Source organism: Symsagittifera roscoffensis, chromosome 7, assembly GCF_963678635.1.
Source record: "Symsagittifera roscoffensis chromosome 7, txSymRosc1.1, whole genome shotgun sequence".
Taxonomy (NCBI): Eukaryota; Metazoa; Xenacoelomorpha; order Acoela; family Convolutidae; genus Symsagittifera; species Symsagittifera roscoffensis.
The window spans coordinates 33,546,512-33,568,297 of NC_087068.1; the positions used below are offsets into that span (position 1 = coordinate 33,546,512).

At 37.9% G+C, this 21,786-nt stretch overlaps 1 protein-coding gene across 1 annotated transcript in view; it reads left to right on the forward strand.

The window, feature by feature from the left end:
- Positions 1 to 21,786, forward strand: part of LOC134852169 (NEDD8-activating enzyme E1 catalytic subunit-like) — an 84,697-nt gene that overhangs the window by 61,142 nt on the left and 1,769 nt on the right. The window lies entirely within an intron of this gene.

Genomic DNA, 21,786 nt, shown 5'->3' on the forward strand with positions numbered 1-21,786 from the left:
TTTAGAAAAAAAAATGATTTTGTTTTATTTCATTGAATTTTTTAATGTTTTTACTGCTCCATAAACCTTAAAAGGCAGTCGGAACATTCAGGGCTTTGCCCTGATACGAGCAGTCTTGTTTATAAATTAAAAATTGCATTGATGATGAGAAATAAATTTAACAAATTACGGAAAGCTGATATTCAAAACAACACAAAACACAAATGCCAAATCGATCGTAGTATATTTTACAAGGCGGGTGCCAAAGTCCAACTTTTGAAGATATTACTAGGCCTGGCCTAGGTCAAATCCATTAGTCTAATGAGAGCAGATGACAGAATCACATCGACATGACCAAGCAAGGGACAATTTTCTTCAGTTGGAAGAATGATGGCAAAATCTACAGGATAATTAGCTTATATGAAGGAGGCCAATATCTCAATTATACTTTTCATAATGTAAACGCGTGCTTTAATAGTGTTTTTGAATAATCTTCAAATCGCGCCGGCTCTTAAAGTTCCAAGTGATAGTGCGTGCTATAAATCGGTTCAAGTTTTCATTTTATCTCTCTGAAGTTCGTTCTTTAATAAACCTTTTTGATGATTCAGAAGCACTTCTAGCTAATCTTGAGTCTCCTCCTAATGTTATGTTTAACAGAAGCATGATTCCTTGAAAATGACTGACTAAGTTTTTTAAAACTAACTGTTTATCCTTGCTTAATTGTAAAAACGCGGAAAACTTGCGCTGGCGGTACAATGGTTCAACTAGAACAAAATTTTTATCTAATTGAAAAACTTGCAGCGGAACTATGAGAAGCGGCTTCTTTGTTAATTGACTTCAAATGAAATGAAATCATAAAACTGGTTGTCTACTTGCCTTCACGCGCTGATAAAATGAAAATCACCGAAGAGATTTAGAAAGATTTAGAGAAGTTATCTAAATTTAAGTTACTTAAAATAATAGCTAGTGATTTGAATATGGATTTTCACAGAAATAATTAAATTGTTCGAAATAAACCCCAGCGTGAAATCATCAAATGGGTGTGAACTCTTGGAATATACCCCTTCTAGATTCAATTAAAAATCTTCATCTTTCATCGGTCAGTTCCGTATCCGCAATCTTTTTGACCCAGTTATAGAGATTTTTTTTCTACAGTGTATGCTTTTCTGATCATTATCCAATGCTCTTACATCACGATTTATCAAGAAAAGTCCCCTTAGTCGAAAAGTTTCCGGGGATATGTTGTTTTTCTACATTTAGAAAATGCTCAAAAGATTACCAATTCAAATTTAAAATAAAGCTAGCTCAATCAAGTCTTATTGATGAAGATAACAACATTGATGAATCAGATGCTGTTTTTCAAAACTGTATCATTGAAACTCTTGATGATTTTGAACCATTTAGAGACAAGAGTAGTACATAAATTTCTGATATCCCTTAATTTATTGTTCCGACTTTCAGTACGAAAGTAACGGAATATTTGTGCTCGGGGTGGGTTTTTTTTTTCTTCAGACAAATTTCGACTTTTTAACTAGCCATTTTTGACGGAATTTTTTTACATCATTCGAAAGATATTGTTGTCTTGAGCTCAAATTTGAAAAGATATTTCCCCTGTGATCATTGTTCGTAAAGTTACAGGGGTTTAAAGATTGCCATTTTGGCCAACTTGGGACAATTAACGCGCGATATATTTCGCGCTATTAACGCGTAAGCCGAGAGTTAATCCGTCTTAGAAATCGTTCAAAATTAGTTTAAAAGAAGCTTATGTGCCATAATTGATTGGTTACAAGGAGCGAAATCTATCCTTTTGTAATTTTGTAGGCGTGTGGGGGGATGATTTTCATAAAAAATTTCAAGTTTTAGAAAAAAATTGATTTTGTTTTATTTCATTGAATTTTTTAATGTTTTTACTGCTCCATAAACCTTAAAAGGCAGTCGGAACATTCAGGGCTTTGCCCTGATACGAGCAGTCTTGTTTATAAATTAAAAATTGCATTGATGATGAGAAATAAATTTAACAAATTATGGAAAGCTGATATTCAAAACAACACAAAACACTATCTTTTGCGGAGAGAAGAAAAGCCGAAAAGCAAGTAAGATAATGCCAGAAACATTAGTATTTCAATAAACGCAATAAAAGAAATTGGAGACTAGAGACAAATTTTTCAGTTAATAAATTAACTAAATAGTAAAATGACCCAGTCGGACAGGTTGCGGTCTTGAAAAGGACAATTTTGATATAGCCAAGGTTTTTAATCAGCTTATCTCTACAGTTGGCCAAAATCTTGTGTTAGTGGTATACTGAGAACTGAATCAAGCTTTTCAGTTGATACTGTAGAGCGTTTAGTTACCCTTTTTAGATGTTTTTCTTGAAGTTGTAGAATTCATCAATAATTCGGAAGCTAAACATGTTACAGGACCTGATGGACTACGGAATTTGTTTTTGAATAGAAAAGTTTACATAGTAGTTCCCTATCGTACGTTTTTGATAAACCTCCTGTTTGAAGCTGGAAAGTTTCTGTTCTACTGAAAAAATTAGTGGCTTTTCCGCTTCATACACCTGGTAACAATTTATTATGAACATTTATAGACCTTCATCACTTCTAAATAGCTGTAGCTAAGCCTTTGAAAGAGCAAGGTACGCTCGATTTTTTTGGATATTTTGGAAATTTTAAATTGTTTTATGAGTTTGAAAGAAGTTTGCAAAGCAATATGGGTTTTTACAGAAGTTTGCAACCATAAGTGCGTTAGCTTAATTGACAGAAAAGTTAAGGTTTAATACAGGTAAACTTTTAAGTGTAGTTTTTCTTTTGATCTGAAGACAGCATTTAGTACACTTGATCACAAGCTGCTTCCAGAAAAACTTGTTTTTTTTTGACATCAGAGGTGTTGCCCATCATTGGTTTGAAAGCTGTCTATGGGACATATGTCAATGGGTTGTTCTTAACACGGTTGTTTTTTAAGGGAACTCAATGAATGTAGGTGTTGCACAAGGATCGGATCTTGGTCCTCTTCTTTTTCTTGCATGATTTATCTTGGCCGTTTTCTTTTTCTTGCAACGATGTTTTATTCTGAGTAAATCAACGCATGCCTTACATATTTTCAAATCGATTTGACAACTATCAATCTTTGGTTAGAACGCATTAAACCAGCTCTGAATATAGATAAAATTTGTTGTTGTTAGCTTTAAAAGAATCGACATGCTTCTAATTGTTCCGATTTTTGATACGAAAGTAACGGAATATTTGTGCTCGGGGTGGGGTTTTTTTTCTTCAGACAAATTTCGACTTTTTAACTAGCCATTTTTGACGGATTTTTTTTAAAATATCCTTCGAAAGGTATTGTTGTCCTGAGCTACAATTTGAAAAGAAATTTCACCTGTGATCATTTTTCGTAAAATTATGGGGGTTTAAAGATTGCCATTTTGGCCAATTTGGGACAATTAACGCGCGATATATTTCGCGCTATTAACGCGTAAGCGGAGAGTTAATCCGTCTTAGAAATCGTTCCAAATTGGTTTAACGAAGCTTATTTGCCATAATTGATTTGTTACAAGTAGCGAAATCTATCCTTTTGTAGTTTATATGGCGTGTGGGGTATGATTTTTATAAAAAAATATCAAATTTTTGAAAAGAAAATTTTCCCTTTGTTTTATTATTTTTAATTTTTTAATGATTTTACTGCTCCATAAACCTTAATGGGCAGTCGGAACATTCAGGGCTTCGCCCTGATACGAGCAGTCTTGTTTAATATGCTAATTAACGAGAATAATTTTTTGTCCGGAAATTCATGTAAACGCCCCTGTGTAATTGTCGATAGTTAATTTAACTTCGCTGATCAAGTAAAAATCTTAAGATCAAAGTTTGTTGTTTTTTAATGGAACACGGTTGATTTTTAATGGAACTCAATGAATGTAGGTGTTCCACAAGGATCGGTTCTTGGCCCTCTTCTTTTTCTTGCATACTTGAATGATATGCCGAAAACGACGCAAATATTTCACTTTTTTGCCGATTTTTTATTTTGAGTAAATCGACGCATGCCTTAACATATTTTCAAATCGATTTGACAACTATCAATCTTTGGTTAGAACGCATTAAACCAGCTCTGAATATAGATAAAATTTGTTGTTGTTAGCTTTAATAAGAATCGACATGCTTCTAATTGTTCCGACTTTCGATACGAAAGAAACGGAATATTTGTGCTCGGGGTGGTTTTTTTTTCTTCAGACAAATTTCGACTTTTTAACTAGCCATTTTTGACGGAATTTTTATAAAATATCCTTTGAAAGGTATTGTTGTCCTGAGCTCAAATTTGAAAACAAATTTCACCTGTGATCATTTTTCGTAAAATTATGGGGGTTTAAAGATTGCCATTTTGGCCAATTTGGGACAATTAACGCGCGATATATTTCGCGCTATTAACGCGTAAGCGGAGAGTTAATCCGTCTTAGAAATCGTTCCAAATTGGTTTAACGAAGCTTATTTGCCATAATTGATTTGTTACAAGTAGCGAAATCTATCCTTTTGTAGTTTATATGGCGTGTGGGGTATGATTTTTATAAAAAAATATCAAATTTTTGAAAAGAAAATTTTCCCTTTGTTTTATTATTTTTAATTTTTTAATGATTTTACTGCTCCATAAACCTTAATGGGCAGTCGGAACATTCAGGGCTTCGCCCTGATACGAGCAGTCTTGCTTAATATGCTAATTAACGAGAATAATTTTTTGTCCGGAAATTCATGTAAACGCCCCGGTGTAATTGTCGATAGTTAATTTAACTTCGCTGATCAAGTAAAAATCTTAAGATCAAAGTTTGTTGTTTTTTAATGGAACACGGTTGTTTTTTAATGGAACTCAATGAATGTAGGTGTTCCACAAGGATCGGTTCTTGGCCCTCTTCTTTTTCTTGCATACTTGAATGATATGCCGAAAACGACGCAAATATTTCACTTTTTTGCCGATTTTTTATTTTGAGTAAATCGACGCATGCCTTAACATATTTTCAAATCGATTTGACAACTATCAATCTTTGGTTAGAACGCGTTAAACCAGCTCTGAATATAGATAAAATTTGTTGTTGTTAGCTTTAATAAGAATCGACATGCTTCTAATTGTTCCGACTTTCGATACGAAAGAAACGGAATATTTGTGCTCGGGGTGGTTTTTTTTTCTTCAGACAAATTTCGACTTTTTAACTAGCCATTTTTGACGGAATTTTTTATAAAATATCCTTTGAAAGGTATTGTTGTCCTGAGCTCAAATTTGAAAACAAATTTCACCTGTGATCATTTTTCGTAAAGTTATGGGGGTTTAAAGATTGCCATTTTGGCCAATTTGGGACAATTAACGCGCGATATATTTCGCGCTATTAACGCGTAAGCGGAGAGTTAATCCGTCATAGAAATCGTTCCAAATTGGTTTAACGAAGCTTATTTGCTATAATTGATTTGTTACAAGTAGCGAAATCTATCCTTTTGTACTTTATATGGCGTGTGGGGGATGATTTTTATTAAAAAAATATCGAATTTTTGAAAAGAAAATTTTCATTTTGTTTTATTATTTTTAATTTTTTAATGATATTACTGCTCCATAAACCTTAATGGGCAGTCGGAACATTCAGGGCTTTGCCCTGATACGAGCAGTCTTGTTTAATATGCTTATTAACGAGAATAATTTTTTTTCCAGAAATTCATGTAAACGCCCCGGTGTAATTGTCGATAGTTAATTTAACTTCGCTGATCAAGTAAAAATCTTAAGATCAAAGTTTGTTGTTTTTTAATGGAACACTGTTGTTTTTTAATGGAACTCAATGAATGTAGGTGTTTCACAAGGATCGGTTCTTGGCCCTCTTCTTTTTCTTGCATACTTGAATGATATGCCGAAAACGACGCAAATATTTCACTTTTTTGCCTATGTTTTATTTTGAGTAAATCAACGTATGCCTTACATATGTATTGCACCTCGGCGCTGGAGAGGTGCGATAGACCCGGGGCTGTAGTTCTCCGATCCATTTCTTGCTGAGCATTGAGCCTGAGTTTATACGCCAGGTGGCTTTCCAGCCCTTGATGCAAATTGCGGAAGCGTGCACCCATTTGACTTCGGGAATGTTCGGCCACTTCACGCAAACAAATGATCCTTTGTTGTCGATTTTGGTGCATGCCTCTGCAGGAAAGTCGGTGCTCGTGTGGTCGTTCCGGTGTGGCTTCCTTGTGCAGGACATCCCGTCGCGTGGTTCTGATAATGCGTCCTCGGCTGCGTGCTGTGTCACTGCTGGTCAATATCTGGTCGTCGGCTCGAGCAGAAGGAGGTCTACGTCGTGCGATCAGTGGGGGATGTCGTGATAAGCGCCAGTTCATTCACGAGTGGTTTCTAAAATCCCAGAGTGGCCCAGAGTGTTTTTTTTTAAATTATCTCTAATTCAGTAACTTTTTCGGCGTTGGTCAAAAAGAACTTTCTAATAGTGCTTAAGAGTTGTGGTATGATGCTTTAAACCGTTTGAAATAATCTTTTTTCGCTTTCGCGAAAATTAAAAATTTCACGTTTTGAGACGATCATCTAAGGTTCGAAAAATGAAAAATGTTGTTATTTGAAAATAATGGATTCTGGTTTTAAAAACGAGTTCCCCGTTGGGAATTACATTACTCTCTCTGGCAAAAACGCTGAAAACTTCTTTTTTGCTTTTATAATTTTCTTATTTGGTCGTTAAACCAAATTTGTTCAGATCTGTCTTAAATTCTGTCCGAAATTTGTTCTTTCCGAAATTTGTTCAGATGTCTTAAAAATTCAGATCTGTCTTACTTTAGCTACAGTAGTTTAGGTCATATTAAGTCAGATGGAAAATTTGAACTACTAAATTTCATTGTAAGCTGCCGCAATTTTTCAAGATTTGTTGTGAAAGATAATGAAATTGCTGAAACCAATTCGAAAAAAATTACGAAATTGCTGAAACTAATACGAAATTGCTGAAACTAATACGAAAAAAGACTTTTAAAAATTTTTTTTGCAAATCCCTTAGGGCCCAGAAGAAGAGCATTCGACTCGGAATTATCCAAACAACTGAAATAAAAATTCGTTGTTGTTTTTAAGCCATCATGTCCAGTTTTGACTGAGCATTATAAATTCACCCACAGGGCGCATTGGTTTTGCGAAAGCGTTTTCAGCTGCCCTGCTATCCATTCAAAATTGCCGGAATGTGCGCATGCGCATAATAACACTGAAAATACTATCATAATATGCCAAGGTAGGGAGGGTGGGACGCAGACCCGACTGGCTAGTTTCTCCCCGTTTTCCATTTCTGTATCCACTAGAAAGTGTTGACAAGCACTCAACTACTATTAGAGTTTTTCTCCAGCTTCCCCTTCCTCCTCCTCAATTTCGTTCAAGCCAGCCACCGTATCGCTCGGCTTCCGTTGCTTAGCTCCATGTTCTTTTATCCGATGTTGTTGGAGAGAGTAGTAACTCCTTCTCACATGACGAGCAAACCTTTAATTGCTTGGAATCAGACACAAGTTGATGGAGCATGCTTCTTGGCCACATGATAGTTCGTTTATTGCTGATTGTAAGGGAAATACCTACAATCAGGACAAGAATTTACACCTTTAGAACAATTTTTCCGGTGGCGAGCTGCGTGCTGACGAACATACATGTTTCCACAAACCCCAAATTTTACTTTCTCGTTTATTTTCAGCGACGGCATCTAAAAATGGGAGATTTCTCTAGTATCAAAATCAAGAAATTAGTACTTCAGACATCTTAAAGTGGGAGATTCGAAAATGTCCCAAAATTTTATTCAGAGATTTATAGTTACTTGAATTTTTGAGAAAAAAAAATGATTTTTTTCCCCAGTAGTTATACAATGCAGAGAACGATTGTTTTTGGTTTGAAAGAAAGTCTGAATATTTTTTTTGCTGTCGATTAAAAAAAATTAACCAAATACATTCCAAATTAACCAACAGACTTAAACATTTTTAAAACTGATTTTTTATTTTGTTCCTATCCTTATTTGAAAAATTAGATTAAAATTACTTGAATTTCCTCGAGTTACTTCACAAGTAACACAAAAAAATCAACTGATTTTCTACTTATTGAAATAGACGTGGACCCTTACTTTTGTCAAAAATTTTTGGACGTTTTTGTTGTCCAAGTTAGAGTTTTCGATTAAGTAAAGGTCTATAAAGGGAAACTTACTCAATCAAAGAGATTACTTTTGAACCAAGTATTGAATATCCCAGCTGAAAAAACAATGTTGAACTACACCTGAAAGGAAAAATTTTTTATTTTTTTTAGAAAATTTGAAATCAAAAAAATATATCAAAGACTCTTTTATTCCTTACACGAAGCACAAAATGATCAGAACTCCGCAGCAAAGTTCTTTGTTCCTTCTTTTAAAAGATTTTCAAAAATTCGAATCTCGAATGAATAGGTTTTGGCGTAAGGTTTTCAAACGTTTGATTTGGAAATTTTTAGATTGCTCCAGAAATGTATCAACTTCGAGCTCTCCTCTCAAAGCTACATAAAATCGAAGAACTTGACTATCTCCTCAAAAATCAGCTATTTCTCATGGATTAGATACAAAGAATTCAATCTAATTACTTTTGAATTAGCAAATTAGAAACTTACAGAGATGCAATTTTAACTACTTTTCTTTCTTTTTGTACTTATATCGGCAATATTTTTTATTTTTACAGCAAACAACTTATGGTCATTTATTTTTGCGATTGGTTCTATATATTCTTTAATTAATTGGAAGATTCAAGTCCTTACAAGGTAATCTTTTCTCTTATGGGATACGCCATAACATAAAAAAACCTTTTTATGATTGGAAAGGACCATGGTAAAAAAATTCCTAAGATGGAGTTTTGTTTTCGATCGGAGACTACTTTTACATAAAAATTGCATGAGAGGAAGCTGAAATCTAATTGGTCACGACAATTAAATAAGGAAAATCAATTCTGATTGGTTAAACCCTACACGTTCGAGGTGAAGATACTCCTCTTTCCTAACAAAAAATCTTTTTATTAACTTAACTACCGTAACATATCTTCTCTTTGAGCTCTAAATCATAATTCTCGTTTTTAATCTATCTTTTACTCAACTTATTGAACGAAATAATCTTCAGCGCAAAACAGCAACCTTTTGTATTCTGTAGAGTTTTGGCCTGATCTAGTCCTATACCAAGTGCGAGAAACAGTCTCTGGAGTGTTTTTGGCTCGAATGGACATTCCAATCCAAGTCTGGCACATGGTGGAAGTGATGCGAAGGGATTTCATCGAACATCATGTGATGCAAGTACTCATCACAGAGATTCAACTTGGATCTATGCAAATGATGGAAGAAGTGTCTGAGCATGTGGTAATGAACTACCCCGAGATTCCTGACTCTAGTTAAGTGGCTCAACCAGTCAACGATTTCCTCTTTCCATTGGAGGTAGCAGAAACATTTGGAGGTCTCAGAAACAATAGCGCCTCCAGCACCACAACAACCTCCAGCGACGGAATCTCGACCAGCTCTGCGTTCTCTAGAGAACCTCAAGAACTCTTCTGCTGCTCAACAGCCCTTTGGTTGACTTTTTGTAAATATTTGTTGTTTGATATTTATTTCGTTTTTTAATCAAGTAATTTCTTCAATTTCATTTTAATTATGAGAATGGGTGAGAATTTCAGGGTAAACCTTTCCAATTAATAGAAAAAACAATTAGAACACAATTTAAATTAGCGCTACAAATTTGCACTTATGTTAAGAAGCTCGATCAATTTTTGCACGCATATAAGAAAAAACATGAAAATTTGCTCACAAGAAAAATACCTGATGGTTGTTTTGCATCTTGTCAAAAAATTTAAACACTTTTCACATCTTTCCAAAAAAATTTGAAGCGTTTTTAGCATTTTGTAAAATTGAAAAACGTTTAGCATCTTTTTAAAAGAATTGAAACATTTTTCACGTTTTATCAAATAAATTGAACCCCTTTTCTCATTTTCTGCAAAAACGTGAATAATTTTTGCTATTTGTTAAAAAAGTTGAAACGTTTTTCGCAGCTTCTTGAAAATCAAGAAAAAAATATTACTTCTTGTTTGAAAAATTGAAGATAATTTTGCAATTTCCCCAAAAAACGGTGACAGTTTTTACTTTTCTCCAAATTTTTTGCTACTTTTGTAAACGATTAAGAGAAAATATATATATTATTAAATGTTTTAAAATTTTTCATTGGAAAACTGATATGATCTTATTTACAAATCCATAACCATCAATAAAACAGTCAATTTTTTTAACAATTCACTTGCATAGTTTGGTACTCAAAGAACTTTTTCTAGAAATGCTGAACCCATAGTTTGTGTGGAAGCCAGTTTCTGGTTAGAAAATAAATATTGACCTTTGGATTTTCGCGTAACAGTCTTTTTTTTTGGAATACTTGGCATCTTTCCCTTTCGATTTGCTCCTTTTCATTTCAAATCGAGATGAACAGCGCAATCAAGTTAATTGAAAAGTTCGCTAGTTAATGAAATAACATTCGATAAAGAATCTGTATTTGAACTGAATATGAAGTCTCGATAATTTGGTATGTGAAATGAAATTTACCTACTCGATGTAAACTTTGATCGAAAGATGAACAAATTAGATGTATCTGGAACTTAGAATTATCGAAAGAACAGTAAGAAATGTGGGTGAAGACAATAATCATGGGTTACTGTATAGTTTTCGTAAAAGTCACTGGAAACGGAAATAAATAGCGATTTTTGTTACAATAATCTGAATAAAAGCTGGAAAGAGCTTGACACATAGCAGCAGCCATCTTGAACAATGGTTTTTGCCTAGAATTGTGGATTTATATATGAGCACTAACACCTACACAATGGCAACATTGGCGACAGATTATCTCCTATCCAGGATCCACCCAGATGGGGTCAACGAACGTTCCGGGACGTTTATTGGGCTAGGGGGTGGCCGAAGCCAGCGACGCTACCCCTCACCTTACTGATCATCCTATTGATCATGGATGGCATAGAAACAAACCGGGACCCACCAAATGAGGTTCCTGTGCGAAGAACCTGGGAAGATCAAGCAGTGTCTGGTGCCACAGATGGGGATGCGGATGGGTGCATCTCAAGTGCTCAGGACTTCCTGATACCTCGCAACACAACAGGGACTTTGTGTGTCCCAAATGTAGGGAGTCCTGCATTGTCGCTGACACACAGCAAGAAGAGGCACAGCCGGTGCCGGGCTCCGACCCATCAGAACCCATTCCGACGACCATCGAGGAACCGCCACCCATTGACACACAAACAGAGGAAGATAGCCCAAATCAACTGCAACGGTTTGATGGCGCGCATGACGGAGCTGAAGAACTGGATCCACCGCCACAAACCCCTCGCTATCCTCCTCCAAAAGACGCTGCTGAAGGAAGGCCAATCCGTCACACCTCCTAGCGGGTACTGCGAATCGGGTAGGAAGGACGGCAAACCCTACCCCCCAGTCAACCCACAGCAACGTAAGACGTACGTGAAACCCAGGGGAGGCGTACTGACCTGGATCCGACTGGACACCTCTTACACCCACCTCCCGATCCAGTCGGCCAAAGAGTGGGTCGATATCTGCGCAATTATCTTGAGAGACAGAGAAGAAACCGCGCTTGTCAACATCTACTGGACACCTAATAACTCCAGAGCGAACCCGGAGGACGCCAGCTTCCTCCGTGATCTCCCCATCAGGCGCAACACGGTGATCGCAGGAGACTTCAACGACCACTCATCCTGGGATTCCTGCCAAAGCGAAAACCAACGTGGCCGTGAGGTAGAAGACTGGATCTTGGGCTCAAATCTACACTGTGTCAACGACTGCGACACCCACACGAGAACCAACCCGGCTACTGGAGGTCACTCATCCCCCGACTTCACCATCTGCTCCGGGGACATAGCAGAGGACATCGGGACCAGCTGGAAGACAGGCGAGGATGTCGGGTCCGACCACCTGCCGATTATCTGGGACCTCCCGCACAAACGGGCTAGATAGGCTAGACCACAGCCAAAATGGTGCTACAAGAAGGCAGACTGGAATGCCTTCCGGGACGCCCTCAGTACCATGAAGCCCGAAGGAAGAAACCTGGAAGAAGAGAATAGCAACTTCCTGAAGTCGTTACTTCGTGCTGCCAAACTTGCATCCCGAAAGGGACACGGAAAGGCCGTAACAAGCCATTCTGGAGCGACGCCTGCAAGAAAGCAAAAACAGAAAGAGTGAAGGCCAGGAAAGATGCTGAAACTAGCCCGACGATCCAGAATATCCAGTCCTATAAAGAGAAGCGGGCGCAAGCCGACAGCACCATCAAAAAAGAGAAGCAGCGGTTCTCGGACTCTAAATGCAACGAGATGAGCCTAGTCGCCGACCTATTTCGGACTCGCAAGAACTTCCGTGGAGATGGTGGCCAACAGAAGGATTCAGCTACCATCAAACGCTCTGGTGATGCCGGCCAACCACTCCGGGACGCTGTCACAGATCGTCAGAAGGCGGACCTGTTCTGCCAGATCTATGCAAAAGTCTCTAGAGTGGAACACAGCCGCGAGGACCGTCCTACCACAAGACAAGCCCGGACAATCCTCAAGCAGGAATGCGGCTGCAACAAAGAGAGCGCCTCCAGCCTCAGGCAGTTGAGATGTGGCCTCAGAAACCTGAAGAACAGGAAGAGCCCGGCACATGACGAGATCAGCAACGAAATGCTGAAACATCTTCCCCCAGCCGCAGAGGAAACCCTCCTCCATCTGATAAACCACTCCTGGGACTCTGGCAACACTCCCCACGGTTGGAGAAGGGCGATTATCATACCCATCTTCAAAGGGAAAGGGAAGGCCAAGAGAAACCCAGCAACTACAGACCAGTCGCACTCACCAGCTCCACCGCGAAGCTGGCGGAACGTCTCGTCGCCACCCGCCTCGTCTACCACCTGGAGTCGAAGAAGAAACTGGCCCCTTGCCAAGCTGGCTTTCGCAGAGGCAGAAGCACCGAAGAACAGCTAGCGAGAGTGACCCAAGATATCTTCGACGGCCTAGAGGCCAAGGAACCTCGCCGTGCCGCCCTCGTCTTGCTAGACTTCATCCGTGCCTACGACAAGACGTGGAAGGCAGCCCTCTACGTAAAGCTGAAGGACCTAGATGTGCCGACGTGCATGATCCGCTGGATCAAAGGCTTCCTAGCCGACAGACGAGCTAGGGTGCGCTGGAATGACACCCTCAGCAAGGCGCGTGTCTTCAGGGAGGGTCTACCAAAAGGGACCGTCCTGGCACCAGTGCTGTGGCTTTGTTATTGCAACGACATCTGGCAGACAGTCCATGACAGAGCCCCGGACTGTAGCCTCAGCCTCTTTGCCGATGACACTGCTCTGGTTGCCTCCGACCGAGAGCTTAAAAAATGCGCCACCAAGCTTCAACCGGCCCTGGACGCGGTCACGGAGTGGTGCTCCCGCTGGAAAGTCCAGCTTGCACAGTACGAAGACGCGGCCGAAAGCAAGTGCTGCTACACTGTGTTCACGCTAGATCCAGCGGAGAACAACAATAAGACCAAGCTCTCCCTCACCCTCGCCGATCACCCAGTGAAGTTCGAGAAAAATCCTACCTTCCTGGGGCTGAAACTGGACTGCCAGCTGACATTTGCCGCACACGCTGAAAATGTCAAGAAACGGATGGCAAAGAGACGCAACGGCCTTGCCGACATAGCTAGACGGTCTGTCGGGACCTCCCAACACAACCTCAGAGCAGCCTATATCGCCACCACTCGCGCGGTCGCGGACTACTGTTCTGCAGTCTGGATGAACCATGCCCAGCCATCGACCCGTAAGGCCGTAGAAGCTGCTCAAAACAAGTGTGCGAGAGTAATAACAGGCTGCCTCGGACTCACCAATGAGAAAGCCCTCCTCGCCTGCGCCGACCTCCCGCCTCTCCGCCATGTCGCTCAAGAGAGGGCGTCGGTGCTCCGCGAGCGCCTACTCCGCATCCCCGACGACGTCCCAGCGCACAAGACTGCCAAAGCCTGGGTACAACCAAGACTAAAAAGCCGGAACCATGAATCCTGGAAGAGGAACAACGACCACGAGCCAGATGACACCGACACCCACAGGACACACCGAGGCTGCTGGAGAAGAATCGCGACAGAGATGGACTGTATCGCCGAGCTGGATAGCTTCCCCCGCGAACAGATTAGTTGCCAAATTGCTCCTTGGACACTGTACCAACCAGAGACCTTCTTCGGCCTTGACGTGGCAGACAGAGACATTAAGAAGGAGAAGTGCGACTCCCGAGTCTTCATCACCAATGACCTACTGGATTCCCTTACCAAGGATGACATAAAGATCTGGACAGACGGATCGGTGCAGGAAGGTAACAAAAATGGAGGAGGAGCAGCTATTATCACCACCAAGCTTACGAGTACGACCCTAAAGTCTGCAGCCGGTGCTGTGGCGTCCTCCTATGAAGCAGAGATGGAGGCCATCAAAATAACCCTGGATTATGTGAGTACCCTCGGCCAGGAACACGGCACCAGCGTCAGGATCATGACTGATTCCCTCTTCGCTCAACAAACTAGCGACAGGCCCAGAGGGCCAGGGCACCAACTGTGGCATCACCATGTGGAAGGTGGTTGAGAAGATTGGGCGTTGCACTTTCGTCTGGGTCCCCGCACACTACGGACTCGAAGGGAACGAGTGCGCAGACGTAGCAGCCGGAGAGGCAACTCACCTCGCTCAGGATATACCTCCAAAACTGGGCAACTACCATGAAAAACCACCCGAAGAAAGTCCTCAACAGATGAGAAGAGGTCACGTGGAACCAACTACGAACGGGCCACGCCTCACTATCCAGAGCTGACCTGGCCAGATTTGGGGCCATCGAAGACCCCGGCTGCCTGGAATGTGGAGAGCCAGACACCGTTAACTACATACTCAGCTGCCAACGAGGCGCCCACATACGACACGAACTGACCGGCCGAGATGACGACATCGAAAGCCTATTCAACAACCCCGGATACCTGTTCACATACCTCAGAAGGATGGGACGTGCCCATATCAGTGCGGAGCACTGACCAGGGCCTCCTGAAGCACGAAGAAGAAGACTAAAAGCGACAAATCTGTTTGCGTATCTGTCGTAGGAATAATTGAAGACCAGTTTAGGGATTTCTTCTGAACACACTCTAGTTTAGTGAGATCTGTTGTGGAGGCATACCAAGCGGAGCAATCGTAACAGATGATAGGGAGACCCGTGGACTTAAAGAGATTAGCTTTGGTCACTGAGAGCAATTGCTGGGCTGATTATCTCTTAAGCAGGAAAAGAACTTTCATTGTTTTCGAAGATACATAACTAATATGGTATCTGAATGACCATATAAAGATACCATAAATAAATTTTGTACCTTGATTCCCAAGTATTTTTCGGATAACGAATTATTTAGCTGCTACTCAAATAAATAGTTCCGCAGCTTGATGGCCTAAAGCAGACCGCTGATCACTTGTCAATGTAGAATGCCACTTGGTGAGCGGCGCACCAATCCCAGAGGTGGTTTAAGTCAGATTACAGGATGCCGTGGTTGTTTGTTTCGTGAACTGAAAGAGTTTTCGAGTCATCGGCAAAACTGTAAACGCTTGAGATCAAGATGTCTGGGAGGTCGATAAGGTAGATCAGAAAAAGCAATGGTCCCAGGATGAATCCTTGAGGCACGCCACTTGATACAGAAAGTTGGTGGGATGTGCCACCGTCTACCTCCACAAACTAATGTCTGTTAGTTAGGTAGCTTTTAAGGATTTCGAATAACCAGTTCACGTCTAGCTGGGATTTTGTGATCTATTTTATCGAAGGCCTTAGAAAAGTCAAGATAAACCGCCTCCACTACATTCTATACTTGATTAGATTTCGCCTAGGTACTTCAATATTTGGGTGATAGTCGATTTGTTTTTCTGGAAACCAAACTGAGAACGCAGAATGTTAAGTTTTCGAAAATATCGGAGCAGAATTTTTTCCTAAAATGGTGATATCTGCTGTAGCAGGTTTTGTTTTGTATTTGTGCCAAGCTTTCAGTTTTTTTGTTTGTATTGGGTCATTTTTGTATTTATGGCCATGCAAGATTTTTTTAATTCATTAAATCTTGTTTTCCTATGATTAGGATTGTCTTGTTTTTATGTGAAATTTGTTTATGTCGTTTCATTTTTGTGGGGTTTTTTTTAATGCATGAAGAATATTGGATAGGTTTAAATGTCTTTTTACTTGTTAGTTCTACGTCATAATGATTATTTTGACTGTCTGAATATAGTGAAAAATGTCCTAAATTGTTTAATTGTGTTAAATTTGACTGAATTTTTACTACTTTTTTGCATTCTAATCGTAGCTATGTTACATCTTTTCCAAGAATTTTTTTTGTTTTTTCTCTAGTGTTTCGTGTTAGCAATTTTGGTGTATTTCTGCTTAGAGTATCTGGTAGGGCAATTTTTTTTCCTGCTTTCCAGACTATGTGGAGATTCAGAAATTTCCTTAAGGTTAATTGAAATCTAACTACTCTATAATTTGAGTTTGATTTTTGAGTAAACAGAAACTGTTGGTTTGTGGTCGGTGATTAAGACTGTTGGATCCAAAATCTTATTCTGGCAGTGTACATATGATTGCTGCACGTTCTCTCATTAGTGTGAGAGTCCTAATTCTGCTTGCTTAAATAGTTTCGAAATTGCGGAAATGAAGCTCGTTTTATTTGTTCCTTGATAAGAGTGTAAAATTGCTGCGCCTGTTCCGAAATTGGATGCGTCCCACATGGCCTGAAATGGCTGTTTAGGATCGGGAATTATATTTCAAATTTGTTGCCTTATTGATTTTTTCAATTTCATCAAACCTTTTTTGATGTTCTAAGGTCCATTCGAAATTGTTCTGTTGTCTTAAATTGTTATAAAATTGTCGGAGGTATAACTGCATTTTATATACATTTTTACTTGAAAAGTTTACAATTTCACTAAAAATTTTTTTTCATTGATTGGTGGTTTTAATTTTAAATAAGTTTTAATTCTTGATTTCAAGGCTGTTATGGTTGTTGCTTTGATTATATGTCCTAAAAAACTAACTTTGGGGAGAAAAAAATATGATTTGCCTGGGCCTGCTTTCATATTTTCCGTCTGTAATATGTGGTGGTTTTTTTTCTAAAACTAACATTTCTCATTTTGCTTGTGATTTTGCTTGTAAACACGTCGTCTAGTATGTGATTACATTTTTGCTTAAAATTAGTGGTCGAAATAATTTACTGATAAATAATGAAAAAGCTGCTGGTCCTATGGATTTTCCATGGAACAATCGGTTAAATTCATATTGTTGATTACCGATAACGAATTGTCGTAACCGCCGTGGCTGCTCTTTGAGAGGCATTTGGTTGTATGCATTCTTCATATCAGCTGAAATGTAATGTTTTACATTGATCTTTATGAGTATTCCTTGGATTGGTTCTATCGGCCAATTGCATTTTAATTCATCTATAAGCGAATTTATGTATCTTGCGCTGAGTAGTTTTTTAATGATTCTCCTTTTGCTAAAATGATAGCTGAGTTTTTATTTGAATTGCCGTTTGGTTGTTGTTCTTTGTTTACAGGTGAGATTATTTGATAGTGTTCAATTATTTCTCAAAGTATAATCTAGGAGCATGTTTACTTCGTCTTGTAAATGTATAGGTACTTTAATTGCGCGTTGTTGTTTAAAAATTGCGTCTGCCTTAAGCGGAAGTTGTAATGGTGATTGAATTTTTCCCATATCAAGTTTTGATGTGGCATTAACATCAGGGTATTTTTATAAGAGATTTGCTAGTTGTTCAAATTCTTTTCAATTTATTTGTGAATGTTGAAAGCTAAACATACTTTGATATTTTTGTTGTACTGGTATCTCTTTTGAGAGTTAAAAAGTAGGTTTAGAGTGGCGTTTTTGCTTATTAGTCGATTTTTTGTTTGGATTCTTTGTTGATAATTTTTATCGAGTAGAGTAGAGTATAATCCTTAATCGAATTTAGTAGGTTGACAAATATGTAATAATAATATCTTATTTACTTTATGCTTTTTTTTTCAATTGGTTGTAGTTTCTTTACTAATAAAAGGTATTCCCACTTTATTGTGTTTTATGTTTGTGATATGAAGTATATCTTCAAAAGGTTTGAATAGAAGTTGGTGATTTTTAATTGTTTCTGTTGGATGTAGAAAAAACTTTGACTTATCGATAAATTGGTAAGCTTGTACCTTTGACTGTTGCTAATTTGCTCGTTGTACATTGAAGTTACGTTTTTGGGTCTACTCCGAGAGTTTCTTTTTTTTGCTTAGATGTTTATGATCTTTGATTCTGCTCCTGAGTCAATTCGGAAATCTTTCTTTTTTGACTTTTTAAAAGAAGTGATGTTGTCCAATTTTGTTCTTTTTGTGCGAGTATTGTAGTAGTTGCATTTTGCATATATGACTGGTTTTTTTTTATTTGTTATTTCGTGTGTTATATCTATTAGTTGACTTCTGTCTCATTCATCTGTATTTCTATCAGGTTGATCGTTTTGATAATAGTCTGAGTGAACGGGAGGTTCATATTAATGTTCAATTTTAATATGTGGATCTTTAGTGTGGTTTTGATGCCACTGTTGTCTGTATTGTCTGAGCTATTACAGTATGCATGATTTAATTGAAGACCTGGTGTTTCATTCATTTCGATATCGGGGGTCAGTAGTTGTTACAGGTTGAGTTTGTACTCGATTTATTTGTCATTGGTGTTTTGGTGTGTTGCTTTTGATTTAGATGTGGTCGATTTGACTTCTCTGAATTACTTTAATGTGGTGATCTAGAAAATGTTCGAGATAATCTGTTTTTGTAGTTCTTTTTTAAAATATTTATTAGAACTTTCTCTTGCTTTATATTTCTTATTTTTTTTATTATAATTACTTTTTGAGTAATTTTTTGAACGATCAATTGAAAATGTTATATCGAGTAGTTTGGAGAAAAGTCATTGGAGCAGTTTCAAGAAGCGTCATTGGAGTAATTTCTGTTTCAATTATTCGAGTTTGATCGATTTCTGATGTAATTTGAATAACTACTTCTGTTTGATTTTGATAGTGAATAATTCATTTTTATACTGACTATTGCGGCTAATAGAACGGCTATATCTGTTTTGTGTGTTGTAATATGATTTTTTTCTATCAGAAGTTTTTCCTCGGAAGTTATTGTTATATAGCGATTGTGATATGTTGTAAATATACTTGGTTTGTACTGGTTTTGTTGAACTTTTATTTCTAAGTATATTTTCATTTCGCAAATTTTGAGCTTTTTTCAGGTATTATGAACAGCTTTTTTTTGGTTCTTTGTGTTTTGGTGGTCGTTTTGATTTGTCTTGTTGGTTTTGTCTTCATTCGGCGATACTATGTCTGTATCGTTTACAATGATAAGACCATATTTTAGACTTTTGATATTTGGGTTTTTTCGGTTACTTGGAGAGTTTTTGTATTTTTTCTGCTAATTCACTATCTGAATGTGGTATGTGACTTAAATCTGAAATGGTTGTCTGAGTGTTTGAAGCATATTGTAGTTTTAAGTTTTCTGTTTCTTCTAATTTCCTTGTGGTTTCTGCTTGCTCTATTTTGTCTACAAGGTTTCTAAACTCAATATCTGGTTCACGCATTGAATAAAAATGTGATGCTCTTTTCTTTATTGCTATTTTGCGTAATTGTGGTGTTAAGGTCATCATTAAAGTTTCTTTATTTTTTTGTATTTTTTTTTACTCTGTGTATTTAAAGAGTATGCTGTTCTTACTAGTGTAACTATTCTTACAGCGAGTTTTTTTGTTGCTTCATTTGGTAGTCTGCGTATTTAATTACTTAAATCTCTTGTATATTGCTTGTTTCTTTCTGAATCAAACTTTCTTGAAAATCTTTTGTAAAACGTTTCCTATCTGATTTGATTTATATTGGTAAAACTGAAACCCGTTTTTGAGCTGCTCGGTCGAGTGTGGTTTGCATTACTGCTGTACGACTATAAACTCAATTCGGATAATGAGGAGTGTTTACAGGTTCTGGGCCTTTGTTTGTATTTAAATTTTCTGTAACACCGTTTAAATAATCTTCCGAGTCTGCTGTGTCTATTCGCGTGAAAAATGAGGGTTTTATTGGACGCTATTGATGATCCACCCATAAGCTATGGAATCATCGTCATTTGGAGTGATTCGGCTGTTTTTGTTTTTGAGTGAAGTTCGTGAATTGATTTCCGCTATTTTCTTGTTGTTGCATGTAATATGGCAGTTGTTTTTCTTTTTTTCATAGTTTCCGGTTGGTAGCTTGGAATAGTTAGTGGATTTTGTGCTTGTCTATAATGCAATGGCTTTGTGCTGTAAAGATTTGCTTCATTGGAATCTTAAGTTCTGTGATTCATTCTTTGTTGTTTGAAGTTAAACTAGTATTAGTCTGTATTTAATCACTTGTTAATGGAATGACTTTCGAAAAATCCTTATTGACTGAGATTGTTTGAATTAATGAGCTTGAAAGATCATTTGGTATAATAATGAGCTTTTCATGATACCATTCAGGGTTGAAAACATTAAATGTTTCTTCTGCCAAAATTGTGTCTTCGTCGGGGATTTTTCGCGAATTACAGCTCAAAATCTTGAAAATTGATTGATTTCAGTTCTTACTGATGTATTTCGTGCTGGTGACACAAAAAGAGTTACATCTGTATCTATGAAAGCTACATAGCTGTTTTTTATTGCAAAAACATCATTTGTGAGTTTTGGTGTTCTATGTTCTTAATACATTCAATAAAAATTTTAAAATGTAATTCTATGTCAGATGTTTGTAGTATATATGGCGTTTGATAGTTTTGATTTGTTGATTGAAAATCGATTGTAAGTGTTCCATTTTCCGAAGTTAGTTTGATAATTTCAGTGAATAATGTCATTCAGTTGTCTTTTTATTTTTTCATTTTTTTTTGCGTGGGCTATTGCACTTTCGAAATACTTTTTTGTGAGATTCTCATAAAATTTTTCTTGTTCGCGTGATGGGTCACTATCGGGGTATATGACAAATAGTAAGATATAATTTTCTTCAAAGTTATCTTCTTACTGAATCATTTTTATGGAAAAATGATGTTATACCGGTCCTATTACAAGATCGTATCTGGAATCTTGGATAAGACAATTGGGCAGTGTTGTTTGCTCATTTGCTAAACTGGATGTGGAAATAAGTGTTAGGTTGATTGATCGATGCACAATCCAGGTGTTAATTGTTCTAGCTCCTAATCTGTTAGTTCTTATCTTTTTGTGAATTTGGTCCTAGTTCCTTGGGTCGTATTGTCGTGGCGAGATGGGCTGGTGAGAGGGTATATAGATTCAATAGATAATTGTTTTACTGCTCTCAAAAGAATTTTCGTTTACTTCATTTAAGTATGTTTAATCTCAGTTAAATGGGGATCGATATGAGATCTAGGGTTGGAGAATAGTAAATCAACAGCAAGGTTCAGGTATAATTAAATAGCACGCCAGTAGATCGTTACGTTCTGTCTCAGAAATTACTATTTCTAAGGGTTGTTATAAGTTCTTTACTGTTTAACTTAATTTTATGGTGATTTTTTCAAGGAAAAATTGTCAGCTAGTCCTGGGTCCTTCAGAAGGGATGGAAATAAAATCGAAGTTTTAGGTCGTTAGACACGGAATTAAAGGAATGGATTTGAATTTCAATTTGAAATTCAATAGATCCAAGGAATGTTTTGATGATCCAAGCTGAAAGGGCCAAAGAGATTTCTTCATGATCTGGTTGAATTATTCAAATTTATGGTCTTAGATCAAAGAGAAG